The sequence below is a fragment of the Centruroides sculpturatus genome, unplaced genomic scaffold (assembly GCF_000671375.1).
Source record: "Centruroides sculpturatus isolate CEXI.00-Female unplaced genomic scaffold, Cexi_2.0 scaffold605, whole genome shotgun sequence".
NCBI lineage: Eukaryota > Metazoa > Arthropoda > Arachnida > Scorpiones > Buthidae > Centruroides > Centruroides sculpturatus.
Window position 1 is genome coordinate 285,597 of NW_019384828.1, and position 19,767 is coordinate 305,363.

Below are 19,767 nucleotides of genomic sequence, written 5' to 3' on the forward strand. Positions count from 1 at the left end.
GAACGCACCCAAAAACTGTTACCAGTTGATGATGCTCATGCTGAGATCATCATATAGGATGAATAATCCTCAGGTAAAATATTTACTTAAATAATAAATAAGTATTTTACCTATGAAAAAAATGAATAATAAATCCGATTTAAATAAGGATTTAACATGTTTTTTTTTAATTTTTGGAACCTAACCTCCCTTTTCGCACTAGTTCTTTGTTTCGTATAACACGGATTCACATAACACAGCAATTTTTTGGAACGTAACTCCCGTGTTATACGGGGGTTACCTGTACTTCAGAATGGTTTTAAATATTTCATGAGATAATTTTCAAACTAACATTTTTTAAATTTCAAGGTAATATATAATAAAATCAGTTGATAAAAATTGATTTAGCAAAGCAAAATAAACTCTCTTATATCTAAACTTAGATTAGACGAATCCAATTGTTCTTTTAACCTGATGCAGACCTCAACTGAGGCTGAAAACATTTGTTTTACGAATGGTTAAGAAGTACCAGACAATAAAGGTAAACGAGTGAGTACAAGATCTTTTGCATTATTATGCTTTAGTTAAATAAACAATGACATGTAGAAGATGGATTATTTTCAAGCTAGAATTAAGTTAATTATAAATTAATCAGACCATGTAATTTGCCTAAAGGTAAGTAATTAAGCTGCCAACTTTATAAGTAACTTAATTATAGCTGAATTTTAGAGTTGTCTGGCTGTCAAAAATATTCTAAATAATTTAAGTAAATAAATCTGTTTATTAAAAATCGGTCTTACTGTATAATTAAATGGCATCAGTTACCTGCTTTGACGAGAGCCGCCTATTCTTCTTGTCGACGTACGTTCATTGGATGCATCTATGAGTTTTCTAAGGATGAAAAGACATTCACGAAACGTAGAAAAAAAAGGATGATGACTAATTATGCATAAAGATGTTAATGAATGACTTTTGACTTTTTGTCTTTTATGTGCTCTTGGAGATGGAGACTTTGAGTCTTGATCGGAATCATTTAAATATAATTGTCTAGGAACCTGTTCGCTAAAGGCTGAATCAGAGCTTTTGTTATCCTGAGAATAAGGTAAATCGGATTCTCGCAATTTCCCTCCGACTCCTCCTTTCCTGAGAGATCTTTCGTACGATTTTTCCTTAGACTGAGATAACTTATCTATCGGCCTATAAAAATTAACGCATATGCCATACCGAACTCTACTAGTATCTTTCTCTGTTAATGCAAACACAAATGAATTTGATTCTCTAAGACTTATCCTTTTTGGACCCATACTGATGCAACCTTCTGGTTGACAGAAGAAGATTACATCAGGTGGAAGAGGAAAGTCTTTATGATCTTCAGATGGATACACTCTGAGTAACTCAGGAGTCTGTACGACATGGTTCCTACTGGGTTGACGAGCACCCGCAATCACTATGTAATCCAATAAACGTGGACAAAAATATTTCTTTAATACATCCATTTTTTTGAATTATTATTATTATTATTATTATTATTATTGTATTATTATTATTTTTATTATTATTTAAATATCCATTTCAAATAAGAGAAATGGAATCCATAATTTAACCAACATGGGTTATTAATTGCTAATATAAAAAGTTATCTGCATACATCGTAAATTGGTTTGTTGTGGACTCGCAATTGAAAAAATTGCATTTGCCAATAAAAAATATTTGCTTGCAAGAAGTCCATCCTGTTTTGTTTCATTGCTGAAAAAGAAAAAAAAAAATACAGAAATGTAAACTTAATTGTAATAAATATCGATAATAAATATTTATTTTACAATCTAAAATTAATTTTATTCCAGATTAAACTGAATGTCATTTTATGATGTTTATTATGGTTTTTTATTGCTACTGCCCCCTTGACGGTAATAGAAGGCAAGGGGTGTAGAGGTGTTGTTGGACAAGGGAGACGAAAATTCATTTTGAAAAAAATAAATGTATGGAAATAGTCTGAAAAATTTGGGAAACGCTTATATAAATGCTGGATGCATTTTTAAAAACCTATATATTTGTGTTTGCTGTTAAAATTTAACATCAAAAGATTAATATTTCATTTGTAAGGATATAACTGTAGACAATTGATTAAGTTTACTTTTTGTTTTTAAATATGTTCTTTTATGCCACAAATTTCAAATGACATTATATTTAGAACTAACCTTTCACATATTTAACTGTTTTTTTACTGTTGGAAATATGTGTCAGTTTATTATCTTGAGTTAATTTCAATGTGACACGTCACAAGGCAACCTCTACGTGCCAGTATTTGGCCAAAAACAATGTCCCATTAGTCAAATATCCTCCGTATTTGCCAGATTTGGCTCCGTCTGACTTTCCTTTCCCTAAAACTTAAAGTAGTGTTGAAGGGAGAAAACTTTGTAAGACACGGAAGTCATCCAAGAAAATGAGACAAGGACTCTGAAGGCCATTACAAAATCAGAATTCTACAAAAATTGGAAAACATGTATTATATCTCAAGGAGACTGTTGAAGGACACCCATCTTAAATTACAAGTATCTTCATTTATTTAAAAAATAATAATTCATGGAAATTATTGATCACACTTTGTATAAATTTACAACCCTTCTTGGCCCCAGATGTAAATTTATAATGAATCTTCAATCTTTAATTTAATGCTTATTAATTATAACAAATTAAAATTAATATATTTATTAATATTAATAAACATAAAATTATACTTTTACGTCAAACGAATCCATTCAATAAATAAATAAGTTTTTCTATTGTCAGCAAAGAGAATTCTCTCCGCTAACAATAGAAAAACTTTTTACATAAATGGATTTTTATATATAAATAAAATCCATCCAGTCTTCAAAAGCAGAAAAGAATAAGGATAAATCTGTTTTGCACTATTGAAATATAGAATATACAAATAAACAATTTTAAATTCAACTTCTATAAAACAGACAAATATAAAAACTTTTATATAAACGTCTACTGAATGAGAATATAAAACAACAGATATAAAAATTTCCACAATAAGGTGAATAACACAATAAAATAGAATAGATTTTTATATATACAGTACGGATATAAAATTAAATGAAAAAGGTATAGGAAAAGTAACCACGTACGAAAACTAAAATTTAGTACATTAAGACAAGTTTACAAATTATATAATTTATCTTTTTTTAGCCACAATATAAAGGTATTTCCAAATACTTTCTATACTAATATATAAGATCTATATAAATATATATATATATATATATATACAAACAACAGCTCTTAAGGGAATGTAACCCTTATTAATTCTTTGATGAGTGAATTTACTGGCGACTCTTTCCACTCCCAGTTTTTAAAAAACATAACATTTACAAGATAAATTTATAGATATTAGACAAGTACTAATCTATCTTGATGCAATATTTTATCATTTTGGACATTTATCTACATAAATATGGATATGTTCTTACAGACAAATATCCAAAATGATAAAATACTGCATTAAAACGAGCATAGCAAAATGTTAACCATGTTCTTATAATCTATATAACTTGGCACCATTATTATCAAATAAATTCTTTAAAAGCTGCTTCTTAAAGAAACCGAATTCTTCGATACAGTGAAAAATGTTTCCGACTCCATTCGAGCCCTTCTCATTTTCAAAAACTACAAACCCCTCGGAGTTTGTTAAAGAATAAAAATATTTGAATTTTTTTTCAAGATAAATTTGATGTAAAATTTTAAAAAACATGATATAAAACTGTGATGAGATCAAATACATGTATACATTAAGTGGTCTGGAGGCTGACCTAATATTTGGAATACAGTTCTATGCTTTTAGTCAGAAAAAAGACATTTTCACAAATCGCATATCTTTTGTGTTATGTCACCGAATAGACAAAGCATTTAAGCACAGTCTATGAAATGGAAGATAAGAATTAGAGAAGGACACAGGTGATCCACAGTTCATCTGTGACTTGGTTAAAGTGATGTCACAGATGAGTAGCTTTGAGAACCACAGCTATATAGAACCAAATGTTTCAGATTTCTATATAGCACTACTATGTAGAATTAAACTAAGTTAAATTTACTCCAAGCCAGCCTTTTGTTTAAAATGTCTCTAGATTGTATATTAAAAATAATCTAAAATTTTTTCATTATTAAAACTCTTCCTATCTATTTTTATACGATGGCATTTCGGCTTATTCCCAGTAGCAAAATTTACTTAACGACTTCCAGATAAGGATAAAAACATAACAATAACATCTAACATCACAACCATCAATTGACTTTTGCTTAATTAGGTTTGGTCGTTTCTATGTTGATAACGCAATACTTTGTCTATATAAGCTGTTCATTCACCCAAAGAAAGGGAGATAAGATGGAAAAAAAAGTCCGTCTATACTTAATCTGAAAGCAGTCTAGCCTGATAAACAAACTCAAAAGCATCGTTATTAAAAGGTAATTCAACAATTTCCAGGTTAAGTCAGCAACAATGTTTGGAAACGTTAGGTCTGATAAATATAAACCGACGGAAACGAAAGAGTTTGTCCGATAAAAATTTTCTGACTAAAAAAGTTATGTGAAGTAGCACAAGAATTTATAATTACACTTTGTTATTTACATTAATCACATTTTCATTTCTATTATTTCTGAGTTCGGATGTTATTTTGTTAATTCTCGACAACTATCTCAACAATTCCCATCTTAGCTACTAATTTACATAATTAGGTTGGTGATGGATAGGAATTCCGTTCCAAAAATGAATAAATAGAAATATTTTTACTTCATGAATAATTTATTTAATAATTGATATTGTAAACAGTATATAAATTTTAAAATTTTATGTAAATTAGTTATGACATCATTAATATGTACGTATATGGTGAGTGTAAACTGACAAAGAACACAATGGTTGCATTCAACTGTTACTACACAGTTAAGTATTCTTCTGAACACCTGTAGTAGCAGTACTTTTGAACATTGAGTGTTTTGACATCATACTTGATGGCTCAGTAGATACAGAACTGGTACGTACCAGCTACCACTTTGGTCAGTTGGAACGTTCGAGTCTGCTGAACACAGTCAATGGGAATGCATCTTTAGTTGTTCTTATCTGGTGTTTGACTGGAGTCCTGTATATCATTTGAGTATTTTTGTATCTGTTGATGTCCGTCTTGTATTATTGTCATTTCTGTAGTATGTTTATAAGTTCTAAAACATCAGATATTTTTCTCATTATTATTCAGAGGAGAAGACAGTTATAACAACATACAAAGAGAGAATAAAGAGACAAAAAGATATAACTGTCGTTACAAATTTCTCACCACACAGTAACCTTTCGGGCACCCTATAAATTGACACATTTTTGTATTAGCTACAGAAAGTTTTGACAAAAATGACCCATAACTAAACCAATTTTACTACGGACTAAATAATATAAACAAGATTGGGTTCAGCAGTATTTTTAGACTTATAAAAATATTTCATTTTATTTCTATTGAAAACACAGCCTTATAATATTTTAATTTTAAACAATTATATTTGTAGTTAGACAATTGTTTAGATTTTTATAAAATAACAATTACAGCAGAAGTGGAAGAGCCCATTATCCGATATCAATCTTCTCATATGCAACGTAGCTTAATACAAAGACCTTTTGTCTCCCTATTTATTCAATTTTATGATCGTGGCATTGATAAAATATTTGAGAGAGAGACGAGGAGTGAATTCTTGTGGGAGATGAAGCGTGTGATATGCAGATATATGCTTCGAAACTCTGTTTACAGAGAAAATTGACTTTAGCATATAATTTATGAATATAAATTAATCATAGCAAATTTGTATCTTAAAAAATATAAGGATAAATGTAAAGCAAACTGATATGATTTTTCATAATGGAGGAGATTTGTTTAAAAAAATAATCAAATTTTTATTTAAAAAATTTAAAACTAGAAGAAGTAATAAACGAAATGTCAGAGTTTACATAAGAATTATACGTAGATACATCATTTTCGAAAGCAAAGATAAAGTCTTAAAGATTATAATTTTAATTTTTTAATGGTTAAATTAAAAATAAAGTTTCAGATTCATTAAATGTTTATTTGTATAGGCAATGTGATAGATGGGTAATCAATCTTCTAAGGGTGATGCCTCCCAGAAGGACTATAGAAAACTGGCCCCTATTTAGTGTTACAATAAGAAGAAAACTCCATGTGGCCAACCCATTAGCGAGGATGAATCCGCAACCAGTGATGTCATCCATTCGACCACTGGTGGCTCAGATTAAGTACAAATTAATTCCATAGTGATGAATGAAGTTTACTCACTCTGCAATTTGGAGAATAAAATAGATAAATAGAACAGAAATATTTTTAAGAAGATTTTTTGTTTGATTTATTTGAAAATGTATCTGGTTATGCAATGAGATGAGTTAAATATAAAAAGATTAGAACATCATTTAGTCACTTAAACTGTTAAATTTTACAAGTGAATAAGATGACCTAATTCACAAATTACTAACTGCTTTTTAGTAAACTTAGTAATATTGGCTATTAGCCTTAATTCAATATAAAATTCTCTCAAATATGATTTAATCATTGAGCAAACTCCATTAAATCGCACACAATTTCACTACTGCTTAGTAGAACAGAAAAACTCCAGTAAGCAGTAGCAAAATTATATTATATTTTGTTAATTTAATGAATGTAAAGTAGAATAAATAAATCAGTGCTAGTTTCATGAAGCCTACTTTTATTAATTAAACAAAACGTTTATGGTCGCGATTCGACCATCCTCTGCTTACAATCTTAACAGTTTAGAACAATGTGGTACGGATATATATAAATTAGAATGTGTTCAAAATTAATATTCTGAGCAGTTACAACTTTTCAACCTGAAACAAATAGAATAGAGTACATAAAATAAAATAAAAATAACTATGAAAATAAAATTACATTAAAATTGTTGGGCTGCAAGTTGAAAAAATTATAACCTATAAATTCCAACTGTTGTCCCTCTGTCTTTCCTTAATCTTGAGAACGGATTTAAATAGATGAAAGACGAGACCAGATATGGAAACTGTAGGGACAGGAAGCCCCAATTAAATATATACGAACTACAAATGCAAATTGGAAGTCACGTTATTTCAATTCAAAAATTTTTCTGCATAAGATGTTAGATAGATAACCAGCACAACTCTGTTATTAAAGGAAAAGTATGATGTACAGGGACAAGACACTACAGTACTAATTTGAAGTGGACAGCATGTACTTTAAATGAAATAAATTAAAAATATGATTAAAAGTTGTAGCCTGGCATTGTAAAGACGTCACAATAAATAGTTTTATTTTTGTCTTTTTAACTTACATTATTTGTTAATAAAACAAATGTAATTTTTAGTTTTAATAACTTGTTTAACACGTTAACCGTCATCCGATGCGCTGGTGGCCGGACTAATTAGGGCCGGTACAGAGCCATACAACCGCTGGCCGTTAATTAAACCACTTCATGAAGCCATATGACGGCCGATGGTCAAAGCCAACTTTACAGATGTGCACGAAATGCCACCACTAGGATGCAAAACAATGTCTTATGAAGCCAGGGCCGTGTTCAGTAACGTAGAACAGCTAAGTTAGAATTCTGAGTGGCTTAGTGGGCGAAGCTAAGAATACATAAAAGAAGCTAGTGGTGGGAGGAGTCAAGCAGTAGTTAGAAACGAGTTCAACATTGCAGCATAACTAGACTTAGCAAGAATTCTGCATTACTGAACATGGCCCAGGATAATTTAAATTTGAGTGAAACCGCATTGGTTATAGCAACGTCGGGTGGTCGGATGGCTCTGTATGGCCCTAATTACTATGACTGCTGGCGCTTTGGATGGCGGTTAACATATTAATTAATATTGTTTAAATTTTGAACTCTTGTTTTAAAAATTAAATTAAAATACTTCATTTTAATTGGATTAGAATGCTGTTTCAGTTAAATATTCAAATTGATTTAGCTTTTTTTTTTTTTTCAAAAACACACACATTTCAATTATACAAATAATGCATCTTGTGAAAGGATAATACCATTTGAAGTGATTTTAGAACATATAAATCATATTTGGTAATATCTAATTCATTCCAACCCATTTAAATATGCTTAAAAAATAATAATAAAATATATTTTAAAAGTATTTATTTTTATAATTTATTTAAGCTGTACTTTAGTACAATTCTGTACAATTTTAAATCAAAGATTTATTAAACAAAATATAATACAGAATAGAAGACAAAAATAAAAACTATTACAATTTTATGCATTATATATATTAAAAACTGTATTAAAAAAGTAATCGTAAATTTTACATACATAACTGAAAAATAATGATTCAGTAACCAGTGGTTCTCAACCTTTCTCAAGCTGCAGAACCTTTTATTACACAAAGTGTTAGCATCAATACATTCAAAATCAATAAATAATTCTACATTTACTATTCTTGGAGAACAACAAAGCAATAAACTAATAAAAACTTTATTATATTGAATAAAATAATATGGAATTGTCTATGAATAAAAGTAATATGTTGTTGTACATTGCAATAAATTTGCAATAAAAACTTTAAAATTCTTTTTTTGTAGAACATTACGACAGTGGTTCTTAACTGATGTTCTGCATTAGATGGTTGTGGGGTTGGTAGTTCTGCAAACTTGCCTGTACAGTTTCTAATTCTGATGATTTGTTTGCACATCTCTGAATTACAGGCATGCCTGTATGATGCAGTCAAAGACATTATGCAATTCTGTCAAGTTTGAAAAAGGTCACATCATTAAGATGAGGAAAGCAGGATGGTCATTTCACCAAACTGCCTGCCATCTAGGTCATTCTGACCTGACTAAGCATGTAAGCAGATGTTGGGACAGTGGCTATGTCAAGGAATATATATATAGGACAATCTCTGGATGCTCCAGATTATCAAGATAGATGAATATCTGATGATGAGACAAGTATGAATAGCTACAACAGCATCTTTGTCCACCTTGATGGTAAACAAAGTGAGACAAGTGGAAACCTCACTATAGAACTGTGTCTTCTTATATCATTGGCAGGCAATTAGCAGAGGCAAATTTTCAAGAATGATGACAACTACATATTCTGCCATTAGCACCCTAATGCTGTCGACTTCATTGCCGTGATGCTATGACACAAAAGCAAGGGTTGCTATGAACTGACAGTGTATCATCTTTAGCAACAAATCCTACTTTTGTTCAGGAATAAATGATCACTGTGTTAATGTGGCAGATCACTAGTTTGCACTTCAATCCAGCGTTTACAGTTGAATAACACTGCCCCCACTGCTGGCATGCAGATTTGAGTAGCCTTCTCGCATGACATCAACCCTATTAGTGGCGCAAAGAACAATTACAACACAGTAATACATTCAGAAAATCCTGCACCCTCATATTGCCTTTCATGTTAGAGCTGCAAATTACCATTTTCTAGCAACATAATGCTTGGCTACACACAGCTAAATTTTCCTAGGAATGGTTTCATCACATTGTCACACTATTTGGAATGCCTGGTCTCCAGATTTATTGCCCATCAAGCATTTATTGGACCAGATGGAACATCAGCCATCTACAAGTGTGAGAGATCTGGAGTAGCAATTGCAACATCTGTGGGCAATCTATTGTAGAATGACATACAGTGCTTGTGCGCCTCCATGCCCAGCCGCGTATTGCCAAATTAATCCAGGCATGGGGAAGTCCTACAGGATGCTAAAGGTTTCTTTAAATTGTGCCACCGATCCACATAAAATTTCATTGGCTTTCTAATGCATTTATAATCTATGTCGCACCTAAGAGGTGTCTCTTCCAATTTCATTTCAAAAGACACCTCTTAAACACAACACAGACTAAGCATTAGGAAACTAAAATAACATATTCACTGATTACATTTTGTTCTCTTTATTATTTTAACATTGAAATAAATCATAAAATAATATTTTACTTTAATATGTAACTTGAGGGATAACTCTTTACATTACTCATTACATTTCATATTTCACTGTTATGATGTTAGTATTGTTTATTTATGCATTCCATACCGATTGCTAAAGAAAGTAAAGTAAGATTCAACACATATAAAACAATAATGAAGCAGACAAAGAAGGTTCTGGAAGACAGGTTACAAAATGTATGCTTTTTGACAGACCATTCTACAGTAAAGAATGCTCGTCAGAGCCCTATCATAATGAAAGTCATTGGTAATACATACAAATTATTTATTGTGACATTTTTGCAAGGCAAGGCTGTAATTTTGAATCATATTATATTAATCAGAACCTCCAGCCCTATGCTTTCCGAATTTGGTCTTGATTTTTATCTATCTAATTCTGTTCGAAATTAATGAAAGACGGACAGACAGACGACATTGGGAAATTATAGGTCTAGAATTTAAAAACCGCATCCAAATTAAATTGTGAATGACTGATGTCAACAATTATGTAATGAAAAGTAGGAATCCTTCAGAAAGGAGAAAACCATTATTATTTTCTTTCTATTGAAATAATATGTCCCAAGAAATATTTTAAAACATTACATTATGAAAAAAAAGCTTATGATTGTCTGTCAATTAGATTCCACTTTCCTTTACACCTTTTAACAGTGGGTGAAGTTATTGTTCAATTGCAATTATGTAGTCTATGTTGATAATTTACTTTATTTTGATCAGCAACCCCGACTGAAATTTAAATCAAGATTAAAACAGAATCAGATATTTAATATTGCTACACACATGTTTATACGAGTACATGTGTAAATCCAGCAATGTGACCTAGTTATAACTGATTAATGTCGTAGTTGACAGAATCAGTGATACGCCAAGTTTATTATTAAATGATATAAATACATTTTGGATCCAAGTTCTAAACTCAGACAATGTATCAAAGTATCGTTCAGTTAAGTGCATTAAATTTTAGATAGTGAAAACGGGTATATATTCCATTTGTTTTGTAGGGGGGATAGATAAATATCTTTAAATTGAAACAATTATAAAAACAGTTTCAGTATTGTAAACGATTGTCAAACAGAAGCATCTTAACAGTATACCTCTTTAAGTATTTGACACGAACTATATGCCAAAGCAAGATAAAGAAATGCTATAACATCGATTATAATGCCACTAAAATTCCTTCACCTTGCTTTGGCATAACACGGATACTGGGAGTGACAAGCCGAAGAAAATAAAGAAAGCAGAAGATAATTACAATGATGAAGTTATCACAGATAATAAAAGAAATGATGACTAAACTACCAATAATGTGTGTTTGGATGCTACAATTGATGTCGGTAGCGATAGTACTCGAACCAGTATCGAATAACACTGATGAATTCTGACAACTTTAGTGCACTGTCTTATTGTTTGCTTTTGTTTACTGTAGCTCATCTTTGGTATTGCTTAATATCTTCAAAATGAATCATCAAAGTAATTATATTTATATTTAATTATATAAATTATGTCACAATATTTAGTTATGCAGTAAATCATTACCTTTCTCGAATTAGCTTTTTACTTTTTTTGAATAAGTGGAAGAATTTGATAACTAGATACAGGACAACTAAATTAACGAATACAAGACCTGAGTACATAAGTCCATTTCAAATGTAAATCCTGCACTTATTATTGAGAAATTATTAGATGGTGGTAGTAAAAATGGAGCGTTATTTTTAAGATGAATAAATTCTTTTCATTTGTAATTTTATGGATATTACACTAACTTATGAAAAAATTACAGAAAGAATAATGGGGGAATCATTTTTGATATGTTCACAAGGGCAACCTCATACATAGTTAACCATTAGTCATAAGCTGAAGAAAAATGGATAGATATTTTTCAGGTTGTCCCAGATAAAAGGTCATTTTAAACTCTGCATGTGCAACTGCAGTAACCAAATGCAAATTTTCAGCCACCTTAGCAACCAAATAAACATTTCCACAATGCTGGAAATCCACAATGTACATGTTCAGAACAGTCGCGATCTACCCCATTGACGTAGCCACAAATATCCATAGGGCCTTTGGTGAGGTCACCACATCGGCTTTCATCGTGCATTAATAGTTTGAGATGTTCCAAAGAAGAGATACGAGCGTGGAAAATGAACCCCACAAATAACTACCATTACATACAAAATTTTATGTATAAAAAAACTATATAGTACTGTACGTTTTTAACAATCAATACGAATTTTATATTTAATAGTCAATAAAATAATTTATATTTTTGTAAAGGTTTTTTAAACTTTTATTATTTTTTATAGTAATTTATATATTTTTATACGACTCTGTAATATTTATTAACGAGCTTATTTTTTTATGCTATCTGGAGAATAAAAACTATCTGAGAGTCAGATACCCATTAAGACTTCAGCCTACCACACTGGAAGTCCTTAATCAAATCCGGGTGGTTGAAAAAACTCCATGACTTTTTCATTGACAGTTTGTCCTGGATATGTGAAGCCCGTCCCTCGTCACCCAGCCGTACCCATTGCAGATTTGGCCAAACTGCAAGCATCCACAGGGGGCAACTGGCACACTTGCCCCCTTTTGGATCAAATAAAAAAATTCTACGAATTATAATTGTAAAAGTGATTGAGATATGTAACCTTACACCCTCAACCATGGAACGCTTTGCCTCTCTTTTTGTATTGATGCAATACCATATTCTATAATGTACCAACATTAAATCATATAAATGTTCTCTCAAAAATTGGAATTATAGCATGTTTTGCTTGAGAAAACAATATATTAAGTTAATATACTCATATAAAAATGTATGTATAGAAAAAAAACATATATATTCGTAAGTAGCCTATATCTTTCTCGGGACTATCCCGAACGTATGTAGAAAGTGTCATACAAATCGGTTCGGCCATTCTCACACGATACTCAAACAAACGGCCAGACAAAAAAAAAAGGCAGGCGCAAATTTCAATTTTATATAAACCGTATATACAGATAAAGAGTTTTTCTCATTTTCCACTCATTACAGAATGAATGAAATATCAAGGGGGGAAAAACTCATTAACATGAAAGGCGTAATAAAATATTTATTGCAGCTGAAAACTATGCAGAACGTCTAAAACCGAGATTTACGACAACATACGAAATGTACTAAAATCGTAAAATATGTAGACCCGCTTTTAATGTATATTTTAAAATTTGTAGGCGTGAAAAACTCCATCGTTTTCTTCCTTACACACACACACACACAATACGTGGAGTATATTCATAAATACGTCACAGTATTTTTGACAAATAGAAAACGCGAAGGACCGTCGATAGCTTATAAAGATCGACAATATAACGTGTTTAAATATTCAATTTCTGATATAAACTATATATACTAGAAACTTCTAATCCTGTTATTAAACGTCCACCCGATTAAAACAGTTTCGCTGTCTCGATAACGGGGGTTTTTCTCTATCGATCACCACTCATCGATTAATTAATGGCATGTATTTTGTAAGTGACGATCTCCCGTTTATTTATTACAGAAAAAAAAAAGAAGAAAAACCCTTCCAAGTAAACGTAGAGAGCGAGTCGAGGAAGTAAATTCCCATTTAAATATACCCAAGATAACAAAACTGACACGAAGCATTACGCTGTATGTACTGTACTGTAGTACTTATTTCATAGTTCGACAAAATTGTTAAATGGATAGCCATACCTTTAATGTGATAACGGAAGGAAAAAATTGGATTTTCTTACTCATTCCGGGTAGTTTGGTGTCCGAGTAAGACGTTTAAAAATCACGAAGTTACGATTAATTGCGCGGTAGAACCCGTCCACATTTGCTTCGATCGCTAACCACGTGATCGCGTAATACATGTACACTCACGCCGACGCCGATGCGACTGCAATATGGCGAGGCACCGTCGTACAGAAAAGCATTTTAATGCTTTCGATTCGAACGTACGCCTCGTTATATCCAGGAAATTTATATGAAAGACGTTAGAAAATGCCGCAGTGGTTAGTTTATTTTAATGGGAATACTACGAGACGAAGATAAAATTCCAATCAATTTTAGTGGCCGTGTGCTTTAATTTAAGCCGTCGCTGATCGAAAGCAATTTGCTAAACTTTTATTTGGGTAATATTTCGGCAACATTAAGTCGATTCCCCAGTCGAGTAAGCATGAAAACACGCAGCTCATTAGAGGAAAAGGCAATTTAGCAAAACACGAAAACTAAGTTTCTTTCTTTCGGATTAATTTAAATGCTAATCTCTCGTTTGCATCTCGGGAGAATTCGAACTACAATCAAATTTCGGATGCGAATCCCTTCAGAGTGGGAGAATAGAAAGCTCTAAGAAAAGATTCGAGCTAAATTACGAACCGGGACGAAAAAAAATAAAAAACTAACCGAATGCGGCATTTTTCTTCTAGTATAAATTACTTTCTTCTGTACATTTCCCTGCGTAAAATGTCCACTCCATATTCGCCGAAAGTAAAACAATCTCTGGATATTGGCAAAGAACCTAGGAGACGTTTAGTGCAACGGTCTACTTCTTTAATAAGATTACGTCTCAAAAATTGATTGCCCTCTAAGAGAGAGGAGAAAAGTCCCAAAAAATCGATAGGGCCAAAGCACTTACTGGACAAACAACCGGCTTTTTTTTTTATTTTTCTGTCAGTACAATGCATTACGAGTGGTAAAAGCACGACGGGATTCATTCGTCATTTACGCTATGATGTATTTTAAACTGTGTCCGACAAAACACCGGATTTGAAAAGATAACAACGGTTTGAACTTCTTTGACGTGCATCTCGACATGAGTAACCTAGTGATCTACGATTGTATCGATCGAATAGCCTGACTCCTATTGTAGAACTGCATTCTTCTGCTAATAACATTTCTTTTAATGAGTACAAATGAAAACGTTAGAAATTTTTAACCGTAGCTGAACAACCTACCAATTATCATATTCATTTCGCTCCGTGTAATTCATTCAAAAATTAAAATTAAAAGTAAACGATGCGATGTTACCCGAGGCACTCTCGTAGCGATTTAATTCCCTCGATTCGATTATATCTCCCTACCTCCTTTAGTTGAACCCGCTATGTCAACAGATACGCTTCGATACCTACTCTTTTGCGTATTTCACCCACTATTTCGGTAAGTAAAATCTCGCAACATTGAACAAACTGAACAAACTTCTCCCTCTTCGTTAAGTCTAGCGTATGCAAAATTACTTTGTCGTTATTCCTGCAATGAATTTTATTACGTCTAGATTCTGTTTGAGCCAACTTTTATATAGCCTAACATTTGCGCCATAAAACTGGCTTGCTAGAAATCCGAAAGAAGAAAAAAACGGCGTAGAAAATATATTAAATAAACGGTGTTGAAGGCAAAAAAAAAAAAAATGACACCTCATTAAATGTAGCGAGGAGGTATAAAAGACCACAGTCTATGATGGCACTTCCTCCACTATTTCGGATTTCTAACCGTGGCGGTTGATTAAAACGACGGTGGACGGATATTGCGTTATAAATAAGAAGTTTGTAGATCCGAATCTCGTAGCGTGGGAGGAAACTAAAAGAAGTAAACAGCATATTCCCGTGCCGAGCTCATAAATCGCCGATATTAACGGGAGGAAAGGAAACACGCCTCGATCCAGAATTTATTAGTGGAAGAATCCCGAGGATAAAGCCAGAACGTCGAAATGCGATTACCATAATTTAATTTACTCCGACGTCGCTTATTAAAGTCATTTATTTAATCGACGTCGCGATTAATTCCGGTTTTTTTGAATTATCCAAATTAACGGTTAAGTTTAGTTTATATCACGAAAATTAATTATTAATCGCGAAATTCTTGAATTTTATTCGGTTCGACGTAAAATAAATGCGTGCTTTATTTCCATACGTAATCGGTACTTAAAAAGAGCTGTGGGTATACTTAGATTGAATTCACAAATTTCAAGCCGCGAATTTTTTTTTAATTTACAGAAATCCGAGCGCTAAATATCCTCCTCCTTCTCCATCGGAATCCACTATAACCAGAAACTAAATAGCCTACTTTAAACGTCTGCTTCAATTAAAAAATTAGAATTGCAAATTTGAAAACTTCAGAATTTAGTAGATAAGTAAATTTCCGATCGATTAAAATAACTTCAAAAATAATGTTTTATACCTTTCGTAATAATATATTCCTTCCTTAAATGGTTTTAGACTATAATTCTTAATTAATTTCTTAATGTATTCTCGTGTTGGCAATAATTCAGTCAGGAAGATCCCCGCTGCATTGTGTAGCTTATATTGAAATAAGCCAGTAAAGAAAAACAAAGTCGTTTGTGAAATTAATATTATATAAAATAAATTTTCTTTTCTGACGTAAATCGGAAGAGAAAACACATTTCGTAAAATCTTTACTGAAATTACTTATAATGCCTAACAGATAGGTGACACCTCCCCCCCGTTTTTCTTAACTTATTCCGAAGATATTTTATCTCAGATTCAGCTAATTCTTTTTCCATTATATCGTGGGTTTGGCCAAGCCCACAACGGGGTGCCAAGAGAGGACAGAGCAAGGACAGACCGCCCATGAAAAATTCCTGGGGAGTTGCCCTCTCGGATTCAGATTCCGGGTTCCCCAGAGCGGTAAGTTGACGCCTTAACAGCTTAGCCATCCGGTCAATATTGTCTGATTGGCGTAATCGATTTATACGATTTATGTAATGATTGGTTTGATAATAATCCATCAAGAATAATAAAATAGAATTTTTCGAAAAATAAAATGATTTGTTCATTTCAATGTGCATTTTAAATCAAATATTTCCTTTCCTAGTTGCAATTTAATGTCAACCAAATATCCGAATAGCTATTATTGGCCAATAATTTTATTTTGTCCTCGAATATGGATAAGACTTTACGTTTTTCGGGTTCTACATTCTTCGAGAATCATCGAAAATCGATATAAAATTAAGCTAAATGGTAACCAAATCATGAAAAAAAGAAGACACGGGAAGCTTTCCATAAAATAATAGCATGCATATATATATATAGTAATTCTAGCTAATATAAATCATTATACTGTCACAAAATTCCACAACAAAGCTCAATCTATTTATTACTGAATATTTAGCTATCGTTACACAACATTATTTGTCTGAATGATTATTTTCTACGTTAGAACATTCGTGACAATTTCATTTAATGCTTATTAAAGCACCAAAACTTTATTTTGATTTAAATACAGAATCTTAACGGCAATTTAATTATCACTCCGTTGGAAATATTTAATTTCCAACCTTAGAATTTCCGTTACAAAGAAAAAAACAATTGATGATTTGATTCTTGTTTAGTCCCGAAGCGGAAATTGATTGTAATGATTTTTCCGTTTGACTACAACAATTTCTGGGACAAAAACTATCCTCGTTAGAATTCCTATAAGAAAGATTGAGCACTGCTTCAAATTTTCAATGTAGAAATCTCTCTCTCTGAGAGACAGAAAAAGTATCTTGTATTGGTCATCAATAATAATAAATTTTAAATCGTAAAACGAATTCGTTCGCTTATAAAACAAGAAAAAATACAGGCTACTAACTTTCTATTATATTTATAGTCAGTTCATTAATTATTAATCTGGTAAAAACATCGAGCCATACATTTCCTCGATTAGCTTTTACATTATTTGTATATACTGAATATTTCGCGCGTAAGTTGTATTAAACACTGGCTTAAAATACGAGGAATTACTCCGAAAGTGGTTATTATTCGTAAACACAATGCTGTATTTATAATTAATTGATGCGAGCGTAAACGTGTCGATACTTGTTTTAACCCATCCAGATCTAGCCCCATTATTCCCAAATTTTAAAACGAGACATTAAAGACGTTCGCTGGCAGTCGATAACGTTTTGTAGTGCTGTGGCTAGAATCAAAGAGCACAGATTCCTACTGGAAGGGCTTAGAAGGGTGACGAAACAGTACGTTTAATTTAATTTGCTGTCTTTCTATTTACGTTTACCGGGAACTTCTTTAGTCCCCACATATTTATTTAAAACTAACCGTTTAATGCAATAGTGTTACTGTAGTGTAGATAAATTATATGAGGAAATGTTCGGAGAATTACGTGGAAAATAATGTTAATGATAGCTGATTTTCTGTCTGTTGTGTTCGAGTCATTAAATGTTTAAAATTATCATTCGTTTTATAATTTATTTTATTTTTGTCTCGCTGTAATTTACTGAATAAAACATTTCTACGGATGTTTTACGTAAGAAACGCGTTTATTATGGTAGAAATTATGAAAATAATTTGAATGTTTACCTTTATTAATTTCGTAACGGAAAGTTTCTTGATACTTTTGAGTCCACAAAAACGCCCAGTTTAGGGTCGATAATGCATCGATGCCATCGTCCACTTAATAACTGCGTAGGCGGCACGGAGGTGAGGAGGCGTTTTACGTCATCTCAGCACGTGCTGCACACTTTTCAAAGCGCAAAAAAAGAGAGAACAACAAAGGGAACAAAATAAAGTAAACATTCAAAATATTTCGACAACATTAATCGACGTACTTAACGCGATTATAATATATAATTTACAAATCGAGAATAATTAAAACGTGCAAGATTATAAATAACGTTTTTAGATATAAAGTTTTTCTTTTCAAATTTTTCCTTAATTCTTCCACCTGTGACGTCACCAATAGCGTCATTCCGGACATACTATCCCACAATACCACGCTGATGTTGCACCAGAGTTTCTGATCAATAAATGGATTTTCCTTACGTTTTTCCGCGTAAATAAATAAAGATTGTTGTTGTATTAATTTTAATGCTTAAACTCTTGACAGTGTCTTAGAATACGTATTATTTTATCTGTTTTATTTTTCCGGCCGTCTCAATATGCATCAAACTTCATTTAATAAAAATTCTCGTAAAAATTAGCCTAATTTTTTTTTAAATTTGGCCGAAAATACGCAAATTTATTTTTTAAAAAAATCCCCAAATTTTTCCTGACGACGACGTCATCGACGCAAAACTTTAACCAAAAAATACGTAAATTTACGTAGAAAAAAAAATCCCCCAAATTTTCCCTGATGACGTCATTGACGCAAACTTTAATCAAAAATACGCAAATTTATTTTCTTAAAAATTCCCCAAATTTTCCCTGATGACGTCATTGACGCAAAACTTTAACCCTGAAATTTAGTCTTAGCATCAATTTATTGTTTTATTCGTTTTTCGTCCGTATCAAGCCTTTTTAACTCTTAAATTTCTTCTATAAATGGTTTTAATATACAGAATTCAATACGAGATGCAACTGTATTTCTGTACAAAGGAGTTTTCGGTACTCACCTCAACGGATGCGATTCTCTTCTGGCCACTTCCCACCGTCGTCTGAACAGTTTCCCATCTTGTGACGACACTTCTGCGCAAACTCAGTTGCTTTTCTACTGAATGGAATTTTTTTCTTTCTTTCTTTCTTTTTTATTATTTCGCTCAATAAATATTAATTATTTTATTTCTTTTTCGTAAATTAAAATAATATTATCATATCCATAAATAATTTGTTTATTTAAATTGTAGTACTATTCGCATTAAATATCGTCTGCTTTCGTTATCAGAATTATTTTATTTATTCGAATTTAATTAATAAAAATTATAACGTGAATCGTGTCGAGTAATAAATAAATATTTATTTTAAAATTAAATTAATAAAACTAATTTAAAAATTGTTTAATTACAATTATTACATCACAACAAAATTAATACGTTATATTTTATTTTTAATTAT

General features: G+C 31.7%; 1 pseudogene; it reads right to left on the reverse strand.

Annotated features, from left to right (window-relative positions):
- Window positions 1-297: 297 nt before the first annotated feature.
- LOC111630060 lies at window positions 298-19,415 on the reverse strand (annotated as a pseudogene).
- Window positions 19,416-19,767: the final 352 nt, after the last annotated feature.